Genomic DNA, 13,005 nt, shown 5'->3' on the forward strand with positions numbered 1-13,005 from the left:
ACAGGAAATGCAGGACGCTATTAATGTAAAGTTAGTTTTTGGGCTTACAAACACTTTAATGCTGCTGCAAATGAAAAAATATTGTTTTCAATGTCAGCTTCCCTGCCCTCTTGCTGCTACTGGTGCAAGCAATACATTGCTACTCCACCATAAAAAAAGGCCTAAATAGGAAAATAAGCAAAACAATAGCAATCCTCTTACTAAAGAGCAAAATTACATTGGGGGGGAGGGCCCAAAAAAAAATGTTTGCCCAGGGTCCAAACCATATCAAAGCGGAGGTTCACCCTAAAAAACATCTATGTACCATCCCATCCAGCATACTTGCGTCAGCTATAGTATGTTTTTTTTTTTTTGCTGTATTTACCATTTAATCAATCAGTTTCGTTTCAGACTCCCGCAGGGAGTAGGCGTTCCTATGAAGAGGGGAACACGATTGACGTCCGGCTATGGCGCGTCACGCGTTCCGAAAATAGCCGGAGTAGGACTCGGCTCTTCACGGCGCTATACGGCGCCTGCGCACAGACCAGGAGCTTACGGCGCCTGCGCAGTCTATATCCAAGTCCTATTTCGGCTATTTTCGGAACGCGTGACGCGCCATAGCCAGACGTCAATCATGTTCCCCTCTTCATAGGAACGCCTATTTCCCCGCCGGAGTCTGAAATGAAACTGAGCGATTAAACAGTAAATACAGCGGCAAAAAAAAAAAAAAACATACTATAGCTGACGCAAGTATGCTGGATGGTCCGAGTCTGTGGAAAAGTACAATAGTTCCAACGAAAATACAATGGATGGGGAGAATAGCGGAGATTCAGCAAATGGAAAGTTTGACTATGATGTTGAGAGAGCAAGAAGAAAAGTATCGGGAGGTCTGGTTGCCATATATGGTGTATAGGGTTCAGGACCCTTAGGTGGATGGTGGGGGGAAGGGGAAGGGGGCCTGATATTAGTTAAAGTTTAATTTTTTATTTATTTATATTCCTTTTTTTTTCTCTTCTTTTTTTTTTCGGTTGGTTTTTGCTAGCAGGTCTAGCTGTTTTGGGTGGTGAGGATAATATATGGCAGTAATATTGTGGAATAATAAACTGAAGTGGTTAGAACTGAGAGATAATAGTAGGAAAAGATGATCATGGGTATGTTACAGTGGCGGTTCGTCCATAGAGGGCGCTGGAGCGCCGCCCCCTCTGGCTCTCACCGCCACTGAGTCAAATAACATAGATTCATGCATTGCACGAATCTATGTTATTTTCGCCGCTGCCGCTGTTATTCAGATGGTCGGCGCTCAATGTCCGGCCATCTGAATAACGCCAGCTGATTGGCTGTAGGGAAATGTCTATCAAAGCCAACGGCTCTGATAGGCTTTCCCAATACAGCCCCCGGGTCCCGGAATCTTATTCTCGGAGCGCACAGACTGTACGCCCCTTGAATAAGATGACAGGCGCCTCAGCCAATCAGGTTGGCCGGTTCTGGCTACCTGTAACCTGATTGGCTGAGACGCCTGTCAGTCATCGAGGGCGGGAGAAGACATCGTGGGACGTGGATGCCTGACTCCAGTAAAGGTAAGTGCCGGGCGGGGGGGGGAGGAAGAACGCAATTTACAGGGCACACGGCACAGTGGGGACAATTGGCACAGCGGCGACCATTAAAGGGCACAGTGGCTGCGTTTAATGGCATGGCACAGTGGTGACAATGGATGGCACAGTGGCTGCATTTAATGGCATGGCACAGTGGTGACAATGGATGGCACAGTGGTGACAATGGATGGCACAGTGGCTGCGTTTAATGGCATGGCACAGTGGTGACAATGTATGGCACAGGGGCTGCGTTTAATGGCATGGCACAGTGGTGACAATGTATGGCACAGTGGCTGCGTTTAATGGCATGGCACAGTGGTGACAATGGATGGCACAGTGACTGCGTTTAATGGCATGGCACAGTGGTGACAATGTATGGCACAGTGGCTGCGTTTAATGGCATGGCACAGTGGTGACAATGTATGGCACAGTGGCTGCGTTTAATGGCATGGCACAGTGGTGACAATGGATGGCACAGTGGTGACAATGGATGGCACAGTGGTGACAATGGATGGCACCGTGGCTGCGTTTAATGGCATGGCACAGTGGTGACAATGTATGGCACAGTGGCTGCGTTTAATGGCATGGCACAGTGGTGACAATGGATGGCACAGTGACTGCGTTTAATGGCATGGCACAGTGGTGACAATGGATGGCACAGTGACTGCGTTTAATGGCATGGCACAGTGGTGCGAATTGATGGCACAGTGACTGCATTTGATGGCATGGCACAGTGACTGCGTTTAATGGCATGGCACAGTGGTGCGAATTGATGGCACAGTGGCTGCATTTGATGGCATGTAACAGTGGCTGCGTTTGGGCACAGTGAGACTGCAATTTTTTTTTCCTTTGCGCCCCCCCAAAAATTTTGAGCACCAGCCGCCACTGGTATGTTAAGATAATATAATTATATGAATAGATGGTAATAATTGGATAAATTGAAGAGAATAAGACTTATAATGGAGTGTTAATATACGTACTTATGTTGTTGCATAATGTTACTGCTGTTGAGAAAATAAAGAATTTATAAAAAAAAAAAAAAAAAAGTATGCTGGATGGTATGGTACATAAAGAAGAACTACCCCAAGCACAAATTTGAGTTCCTGGCCTTGAAGAGGGTGGTGGTGGATAAGCTGAGGGATTACCTGTATGGAGCGTAGTTCGTGATTAAGACCGACAACAATCCTTTCATCTACATCCTCACTACCACCAAGTTGGACACTACGGGTCACAAATGATTAGCTACTCTATCAGGGTTTATTTTCAGCCTTAAAGCGGTGGTTCACCCTAATAAATTTTTTTTTTTTTTTTATAGCATTAAATTAGGCATAGTAGCGCGAGCTACAGTATGCCTGTATTGATTTTTTTAGCCCTGTACTCACTGTGCAATGCTATATAGAAGATTCCGACTCCCCGCGGGGAATGGGCGTTCCTATCAAGAGGGAGGATGATTGACGGCCGGCTATGGCACGTCACGCTTCTCCGGAAATAGCCGAAATAGGACTTGGCGCTTCACGGCGCCTGCGCATAGTCTGTGCGCAGGCGCCGTATAGCGCCGTGAAGAGCCGAGACCTGTTCCGGCTATCTTCGGGGAGCGTGACGTGCCATAGCCGGCCGTCGATCATCCTCCTTCTTGATAGGAACGCCCATTCCCCGCGGGGAGTCAGAATCTTCTATACAGGATTGCACAGTGAGTACCGGGCTAAACAAATCAATACAGGCATACTGTAGCTCGCGCTACTATGCCTAATTTAATGCTAAAATGTTGTTAGTGTGGGTGAACCACCGCTTTAAAAAAGACGCGGATGCTTTGTCAAGAAGGCCCCATTGTTCCAGAGACCCTCCAGAAGAATAGGCTCATCTGACACCTGAAGTGGTACGAGCCTTATGTCAAGGAGCAGAACATCAAGCTGGAGGAGGACCCAGGGCCGAAGACGTTGGAGTGTCAGCCGCTGGTGTCCCCAGATGTTATTGCAATGTCAGAGATGAAGGTCTGCTCGAAGCTGTCAAAGACCTGCAGAGGGACCAGTTGGAGGACCGTCCCTGTAGCTTGGCATTGAAGGCCTTGGAGAACCAACGCCCTGACTTGCTCCTCACTGACTCCCCAAAGGAAACCCGTCTGCTACACAGAGAGTGGGAATGGTTTCTGGTGCACCAAGGGTTGGTCTCCCGAAGGGGCCCCTCTGATGATTCTGAAGAAAAATTGCAGCTATTCCGACCTGAAAAACATAGGGAGACAGTATTAACTGCCCTACCCGACAACTATGGCCACCTAAGGCCCAAGAGGACTTTTCACCTGGTGAGGGACCAGTTCTACTGGCTCTGCATGCGGGCTGAAGTTGAGGACTATTGTCACTCCTGCTTCAGATTTATCCAAAAAAAGACTTTGCCTCACCGAGCTAGCCCAACGGCCATCTTCAGAGTCAGGGACCCATGGAGCTTTGTGTGCATTGACATTCTGTTCTTGGAGCCTGATCTTAGCGGGCAGAGAAATATCCTGGTAGTGACTGACCATTACACTCGGTATGCCCTGGCGTTTTCCACGAGGGACCAACAAGCATCGGCCGTGGCCAAGATCTTCGTGGAGACATTCTTTGTGCACTAGGGTCTGTCCTAACGCATCCACTCTGATCAAGGGAGAGATTTTGAGAGTAGTCTTATCAAGAGACTTTTAGTCCTGTTGGGCATCAGGAAGTCTAAAACCACCCCATTTTATCCTCAAGGAGATCCTCAACCAGAGAGATTCAATCAAACCCTCCTGGATATGCTCGGAACTCTAAATTCAGAACAAAAGCAGCACTGGAGCAAGCATATAGTGGCTATTGTGCATGCTTATAACAACGCCAGGGCTCAAGTCTTTTTTCACAGCAGGAACTCAGTTCCCTTTGCAGAACTAGAGCAGCCGAGCCGCCCGAGCCAATCCTTCACTAAGCGGCTATGCCCAGCTCGAGTCACTGTCAGGGGCAGGGCGAACCTTAGTAATCCTTTATGTTACTGGCCGCTTCCTGTATATGGATTCATCAGGTAGTGTGCGGGTATTCCGTCACTTCCTCGATGCAGTAATGTCTCCTGGGAGCTTTTGTCGTTGTTCCCAGGAGACATTGCGGAGGAATTTAGAACTTGCTTCTTTCTAAATCCCACGATAACTCGCGGCAGACCTCCTCAATGTCTCCTGGGAACAATGACAAAAGCTCCCAGGAGACATTGCGGCATCGAGGAAGTGACGGAATACCCGCACACTACCCTATGAATCCATATACAAGAAGCGGCCAGTAACATAATGGATTACTAAGGTACAGTGGATCGGAAAAAAAACATGCGGTTTAGTAATTATGCATATGAGCGTATCATTTTTTTTTTCTTGGTGGGGGAGCTTGGGTGGGAGTTCCCACACTTTTTTCCCCAGGACATGACCCCTGAACAATGCCAATTAAAGGGGTTGTAAAGGTTTGTTTTTTATTTTCTAAATAGGTTCCTTTAAGCCAGTGCATTGTTGGTTCACTTACCTTTTCCTTCCATTTCCCTTCTAAATGTTTTTTTTCTTTGTTTTCTTTGTCTGAATTTCTCACTTCCTGTTACTCCTCAGTAAGCTGTTCTAAATGACTTTCCACCGCTCGGATGATGGTAGAAAGCTTACTGAGGAGAAACGGGAAGTGAGAAATTCAAACAAAGAAAAAAAACATTTAGAAGGGAAATGGAAGGAAAAGGTAAGTGAACCAACAATGCACTAGCTTAAAGGAACCAGTTTAGAAAATAAAAGACAAACCTTTACAATCCCTTTAAGCCACAGGTTACTCTCCCTATAGTTTGATGTTCGGACGGTGGGCCCGGCTGCCAGTAGACTTTGACCTCAAGGTACAAGTGCAGGACCTACAGCCAGATGACAAGGTACTGCTGAGAAACCTGGGTGTCCATGGAAAGCACAAGTTGGCTGACCACTGGAAGTCACAGCCCTATGTCATTTGCAAGCATCTGCCAGGATTCCCAGTATATCAAAGCCGACTAGAGGGAAGCACAGGCCTGCTGAAGACTTGGCATCGCAATCATCTGTTGCCTCTGTCAGAAGCAGTTCATGTGCCACCACAGACAGATTTACAGTCCACACCAACGGCCCCTCAAAGATCCCAGCCAGTGACTAGATCTCAGTCTGTACCCCTTGCTGAAGATGAAAACAGCGAGGCAGGACAACCTCCCCTCCTATAGTAATTGGTGGGATGTTTCTCTGCCAGGGTTATATGCAGATGCAAATTGTATGGTTTCCTGTGCACACTAAACTTTTATTTTTTTCCGTGTGTATATCAAAAGCATGCAACACATCGTAGACTCTTTTCCTCCTTTGGTGGACCAAAGGTTCTTTGGTGGGGGGAGTGTGTAGCAGGGGGCTGCTCTGTCACCCATGGTCCAGCACCTCCCGCCAGCAACCGTCGGACTGAATAGACACTGACACGGGCACTCACTGAGGGAGATCATGCCTGTCAGTCCCTGTCTCCTCTTCCTTGAGTGACGAGCGGCGCTCATTCACCGGCATCCCGCCCACTATGCTCTCTTCTCTGTGTCCCTATTGGCAGGGTGAGGGAGCCAATCAAGCAGCAGCAGAGGACCACAGGACTTGAAGTCTCATCCCAAAATGGCACCATTGATTTCTACAGGGAGCAGAGCTACTACTTTTGCTTTGCAAGAAGGGGGGCTAGCTAAAGACTTAAGCTTGTTGGTCTGAGGGGAGATCACCATGAGGCAGGAAGATGAACAGAGGTGTGAGGAGAGACTACAGGCATTTGCTAGAGAACCATCCAAAGACGGTTCCAGAGACAGTTGTAGATGGATGTACCTTCTGTACCACCTAATATCCCTATTTCTATGTGGAATATCTCTGAAATGATGTGAGATCTAACGTTAAAACCACTTGATCTTACCAGATCTAACGAATATCTATTAGCCTGAATGATTTTTGCCCAGAAAATTTGATAAGGGGGGGCCAACCCATCCATATGTACCACCTAAAATCTCTATTTTTATGTGTAATATCTTGGAAATTATGTGAGATCTAACGTTAAAACCACTTGATCTTACCTGACCCAACGAATATCTATTAGCCTGAATGATTTTTGCCCAGAAAATGTGATAAGGGGGGGCCAACTCGTCCATATGTACATCCATATGTACCACCTAAAATCTAATTTTGTATGTGGAATATCTCGGAAATTATGTGAGATCTAACGTTAAAACCACTTGATCTTACCGGATCTAACGAATATCTATTAGCCTGAATGATTTTTGGCCAAAAAAAATTATAAGGAGGGGCCAGCCCCCCCCCTCATTAATCACTTAATAAGTGTCTAATTATGTGAGATCTAACGTTAAAACCACTTGATCTTACCGGATCTAACGAATATCTATTAGCCTGAATGATTTTTGGCCAGAAAATTTGATAAGGGGGGGCTGATGACGGGTTAGACCCCCCAGCAAATAACTGTTAATATTGCTTCTTCTGTGTGAGATCTAACGCAAACAATGATTGATCTAACCTGATCTAACAAAGATCTAACAAACTGCATAAAAAAGTCAACATTTTTTATATGGGGGGCGGGGGGGATTAACCCGGCAGAGGTCAGATGTGGCAGTACTGTAAGCACCTTTTACCATTTTATTTGGTCCTGCCCCCCTCTTCGGCAATATTGGTTACAAATAGTCAAATTTCTACATGACCATATGGGGTCCCCCCTGTCACTTTTCCCACACCAGAGTCTGCTCTGCCTCCCCCCTATCCCGGAGGAGAGGTACCTTATCACCTTTTTTTACAAGAAACCCATTTACAGCTAGAATGCAGATAGCTCAACCTTGGCTCAGAGCCACTCCCCCCAACTATCCAACAATGAGAGGGCGGTGAACGCCACTCTCCCATACAAGAAAGTTTTGTACCAACACCGTGGATGCCCAGGCAAGTTCAATAAAATCTGGGACAGATGGGTAAAGGAATCATCTACATGTGTAGACTAGGTGAAGTCCCCTTCTCGATCTCCCACCCGCTCCCGGGCAGGCCAATGCACCGGATTCATGGCGGGCTGCCGCCTTTGTTCTCCACCACATTGCAGATGCAAGGCCCTTAGCATAATTTTCACGCATGCCAGGTGTGACCCCTCCAGGATATGGTTTTACGCAAACAGCAATGATCGAGAATGTTTTCACTGTAGTTGTGACATGACATGTGTTTTACTGCACGTTGCACCTTGTGGTTTATAAGTATTTTCCACTATTGATTTTATCCTCAAACTTTTTATTTTATATCAAAAATAAAGCTGTCATGACAGTTTTCCTGTCGGGAAAACCGGCCGTGTGTACACGGGGAAAAGCAACCGAGCAGGTTCTCGGTTTTCCCGGCGGACTTTTGACCGCCGGGAAAACCGATCGTGTGTACTAGGCATGACAGGAAGCTCAGTGAACCACCAAGAGCGATGACGATCGCTCTGGTAGTTCATTTAGAACTACAAGCTGACAAGTCGCAAAGACTGTTGGGACTTGTAGTTTTCCCCCCCCATTTATAAATTGTTACATCCTGAATATGGGTGTAACATGTTACAAAAGGTGAATTTATACTTTTACCTATCGGATTCTTGAGCACAGGAATATCCTCTACAGGTATATTCACATTAATCAGCACTGTTTACCCATAACCCTCACTTTGAATGCTATTCAATAAGAAAATTGCAAAACCAGAAATTTCAGATAAATACAACTGAACACGTCCACTAATACAATGTGCAAAATCACCTAATGAAAAAATCCTCCTACTAGATCAAAATAAAAAATCCTGGGAAAAAGGGCAGCCTTTTCTACACGCTTCATTTCCACAGGTCTCTTGTGTGTATAAAAATAGTGTAACCACCTGCAAAATAAGTAGCAATCTTCTCAAGACAAACGCAACATAATAATGTTTTTTGTGATGCTTTCAAAAAGGAGTGAAGATATGCTGTAGATATGGACGGATTATCAATGATGGGTAAATAAGTTGAAACCGGGGAGTTACCGTATTTATCGCGGTATACCGCGCACCCCCAAAGTTGACCCGAATCCTGTGGAAAAAAGTTCTTTTGTACTTACAGTTTTGGTGTCTTGCGTGGCGTCCATCGGCGGCCTCGTCGGGTCCGGCGTTTGTCTGCGGCTTCGGGTGTCCTCTTCGGCGGGTCCGGTGTCCTCTTCGGCGGGTCCGGCGTCCTTCTGCGGCGTCCTCCCCGCGCCGACATATACAGAGTGCAGTACACTCGTGTATTGTCGGTAATGCTCGGCTACCCGCGCTGACGTCCTGTACGTCCAGGATGTGAGCGCAGAAGGAGCCGAGACTGCCCGACTATACCCGAGTGTACTGCGCTCGGTATATGTCGGCGCAGTATTCAAAACTCGGCACGGGAAAGCGGGTATCGATGTATACCGCGCACCCACGATTTTGCCCTGATTTTCAGGGCAAAAAAGTGCGCGGTATACGCCGATAAATACAGTATATAAATTACTTTATTGATTATATTAATATATATATGTTGAGTAGACAGGCGCTGTCATCCATAGTTCTTGAATAAGCTCCTTGTTTATGCGTCTTCAGCCACCCAGACAGTCTGCATTCAGTGCTGCTCACCCCAACCACTGTCAAATTGGGACGAGCAGCCATGTCTGTGCAGCCACTGCATCCCAATAAAAGTGAATGCGCTACTTGCACTCAGCACCTTAAAGAGGTTGTAAAGGAAAAACATTTTTTTCATAATAAGCATCCTTTACCTGCAGACATTCCTCTTTTCACTTCTTCATTGTTCGTTTTTGCTCAGAAGTTGCTCTATTTCTTCTCTGTTCTGTTCACTTCCTGCTCGTCTGATTTTACTGACCACCGTGAAGGGAGGCTTTACTGCGGTGGTCAGTGACGTGCTCCCCCCCTCCTGGGAACTACATCTGTGTGGCAGGACGCTCTCTACGTGTCAGAGACTTCAAGGAGGTGTGAATTACTGGACGTGCCGCAATTCATACTGGGAAATGTAGTTCTTACATGAACGAGTGCCACAAACCAGGAAGTGAATGAGAGAACAGAAACTAGAATGCCGGAGGTGATATAGATGATGGAATTTAATATGTATTTACTAGTTTTTTAACAGAATCATTACACTAATCTGTCTGTCTACCTTGCAGACATTAATTTTAGGCAATTTTTTTTCCCTTTACAACTCCTTTAAGCCACATAAAACAAGGTGCTTATTTACAGACTACAGGTGTCAGCACCCATCTGAATGGGGCCTAATTGGTAAAATGTATAATTTTATTTTGTAGTGCATCTAAATAGAAATTGTATATAGAGATTTTATATTGTATACAGTATCTCACAAAAGTGAGTACACCCCCTCACATTTTTGTAAATATTATATCTTTTCATGTGACAACACTGAAGAAATGACACTTTGCTACAATGTAAAGTAGTGAGTGTACAGCTTGTATAACAGTGTACATTTGCTGTCCCCCTCAAAATAACACAACACACAGCCATTAATGTCTAAACCGCTGGCAACAAAAGTGAGTACACCCCTAAATGAAAATGTCCAAATTGGGACCAAAGTGTCAATATTTTGCTTGGCCACCATTATTTTCCAGAACTTAACCCTCTTAAAACCTGCCAAATTTCGATCCATCGAAGGGCAAGCTGGTTGTTAACAAGTCTATCGATCGACTTGTGTGCAACCAGCCTGTTGAGTTTTTCCCAAATGATCAGTGCCACCATTCCTATGGAACTCTTCACATCAGTGTGCTGCGTTTTGAAGTCCTGCGTGCTGTGTCTTTGGTGCTCCGTTTCAAAAACACACCTCCTATTGATTGATTCTATAGGAAACAAAAAAAAAATTATACATGCCAGCAGTGCTTTTTTGATGCCCATATCCAAGTTTCACATGTGCATGCTTCAGCGTGCACATGTGAAACTTGGACATGGGCATCAAAAAAGCACTGCTGGCGTATATAATCCAAAAACACATTACGCGATATGCGTTTTTGCAAAATGCATACCATGTTTTTAAGCACACCAGTGTAAAAGGTCCCCAATTGTGCATCTGTCAGGAGTAAATATCCATTTCATCTTCACTTCTACAACTGATGCCGATCTATGCAAACACATCTCAGTCCTCTATCCAAGGATTGTAGGAGTTGTAAATACATAGAAAATCTGTCTACCTACCTTTGCTAAATGAGAGGACAGCCTGATTTTTCATAATTGTGTCACTAAATTTTCTTGATTGTGTGGGCTACAGAAAACCTTCCCCTATATACTGGCAAAAAGGAGAGCAGGAAGTGTTCTGTAGCCCAAATCAGGAAAGCAGCCTAGCGGACCTTGCCGATTCTACGTAGATATTTACAGTGCTGTCACCCTTGGATGGGAGGTGTGTTAATGGAAGGATCATCAGGGGAAAAAAAAAAAAAAAAAAAAACACACACGAATGCAGGTCGACACATGTATGGACCACCAAGTTGCAATATACAGTATCTCACGAAAGTGAGTACACCCCTCACATTTTTGTAAATATTTAATCTTTTCATGTGACAACACGGAAGAAATTACATTTTGCTACAATGTATAGTAGTGAGTGTGCAGCTTGCATAAGTGTTAATTTGCTGTCACCTCAAAATAACTCAACATAGCCATGAATGTCTGAACCGCTGACAAAAAAAAAAGTACACCCCTAAGTGAAAATGTCCAAAATGGGCCCATAGTGTCAATATTTTGTGAGGCCACCATTATTTTCCAGCACTGCCTTAACCCTCTTGGGCATGGAGTTCAACAGAGCTTCACAGGTTGCCACTGGAGTCCTCTTCCACTCCTCCATGACGACATCCATCACGGAGCTGGTGGATGTTGGAGACCTTGCGCTCCTTCACCTTCCATTTGAGGATGCCCCACAGATGCTCAATAGGGTTTGGGTCTGGAGACAGGCTTGGCCAGTCCATCACCTTTACCAAAACAGTGGTTGTCATTGAGGTGAGTTTAGGGTCGTTATGTCAGAAAACTGCCCTGCAGCCCAATCTCTGAAGGGAAGGGGATCATGCTCTGCTTCAGTATGTCACAGTACATGTTGGCAGTCATGGTTCCCTCAATGAACTGTAGCTCCCCAGTGTTGGCAGCACTCATGCAGCCCCAGACCATGACACTCCCACCACCATGCTTGACTGTAGGCAAGACACACTTGTCTTTGTACTCCTAACTTGGTTGCTGCTGTACACCAACTGAACCAAATACGTTTATTGTGGTCTCAGAACACAGACCATGGTTCCAGTAATCCATGTCCTTAGTCGGCTTGTCTTCAGTAAATTGTTTGCGGGCTCTCTCATGCATCATCTTTAGGAGAGGCTACCTTCTGGGACGACAGCCATGCAGACTAATTTTATGCGGTGTATGGTCTGAGCACTGACAGGCTGACCCCCCCACCCCTTCAACCCTCTGCAGTACTCGTACATCTATTTCCAAAAGACAACCCCTGGATATGACGCTGAGCACATGCACTCAACTTCTTTGGTCGACCATGGAGAGGCCTGTGCTGAGTGGAACCTGAGGCGTTAAACCACTGCATGGTCTTGGTCACTGTGCTGCAGCTCAGTTTCAGGGTCTTGTCAATCTTCTTATAGCCTAGGCCATCCTTATGTAGAGCAACAATGTTTTTTTTCAGATCCTCAGAGTTAATTGCCATGAGGTGCCATGTTGAACTTCCAGTGACCAGTATGAGTGCGAGAGAACCCCAAATTTAACAAACCTGAAAACTTGTAAAAGTAACATGACACCAGGGAGGGAAAAATGGCTGATTGGGCACAACTTGGACATTTTCACTTAGGGGTGTACTCACTTTTATTGCCCACGGCTTAGGCCACGTACACACGTCCGAGGAACTCGAGGGGCAAAACACACCGTTTTGCTCGTCGAGTTCCTTGTGAAGCCGCCGAGGATCTCTGCGAGCCAAGTTTCCCCATGGACTAACGAGGAAATAGAGAACATGTTCTCTATTTGGCTCGACGAGTTCCTCATCGGCTTCCTCGGCCAAAAGTATACACACGACCGGGTTTCTCGGCAGAATATGGCTCCGATCGAGTTTCTGGCTGAATTCTGCCGAGAAACTCGGTCGTTTGTACGGGGCCTCAGACATTAATGTCTGTGTAGAGTTACTTTGAGGGGACAGAAAATTTACACTATTATACAAGCTGTACACTCACTACTTTACATTGTAGCAAAGTGTCATTTCTCAGTGTTGTCACATGAAAAGATAGAATAAAATATTTACAAGAATGTGAGAGGTGTACTCACTTTTGTGAGATACTGTATGTATAAGATGTATGGGCAACTTTGAAAAACCATTTCCTGTTCTAGAGTGCAGTTATAACCAGAGCCAGTGCTTGAGGCCATCAACCCTTTGAGAAAGTCCAG

This window comes from Rana temporaria, chromosome 11 (assembly GCF_905171775.1).
Source record: "Rana temporaria chromosome 11, aRanTem1.1, whole genome shotgun sequence".
NCBI classification, from domain to species: Eukaryota; Metazoa; Chordata; class Amphibia; order Anura; family Ranidae; genus Rana; species Rana temporaria.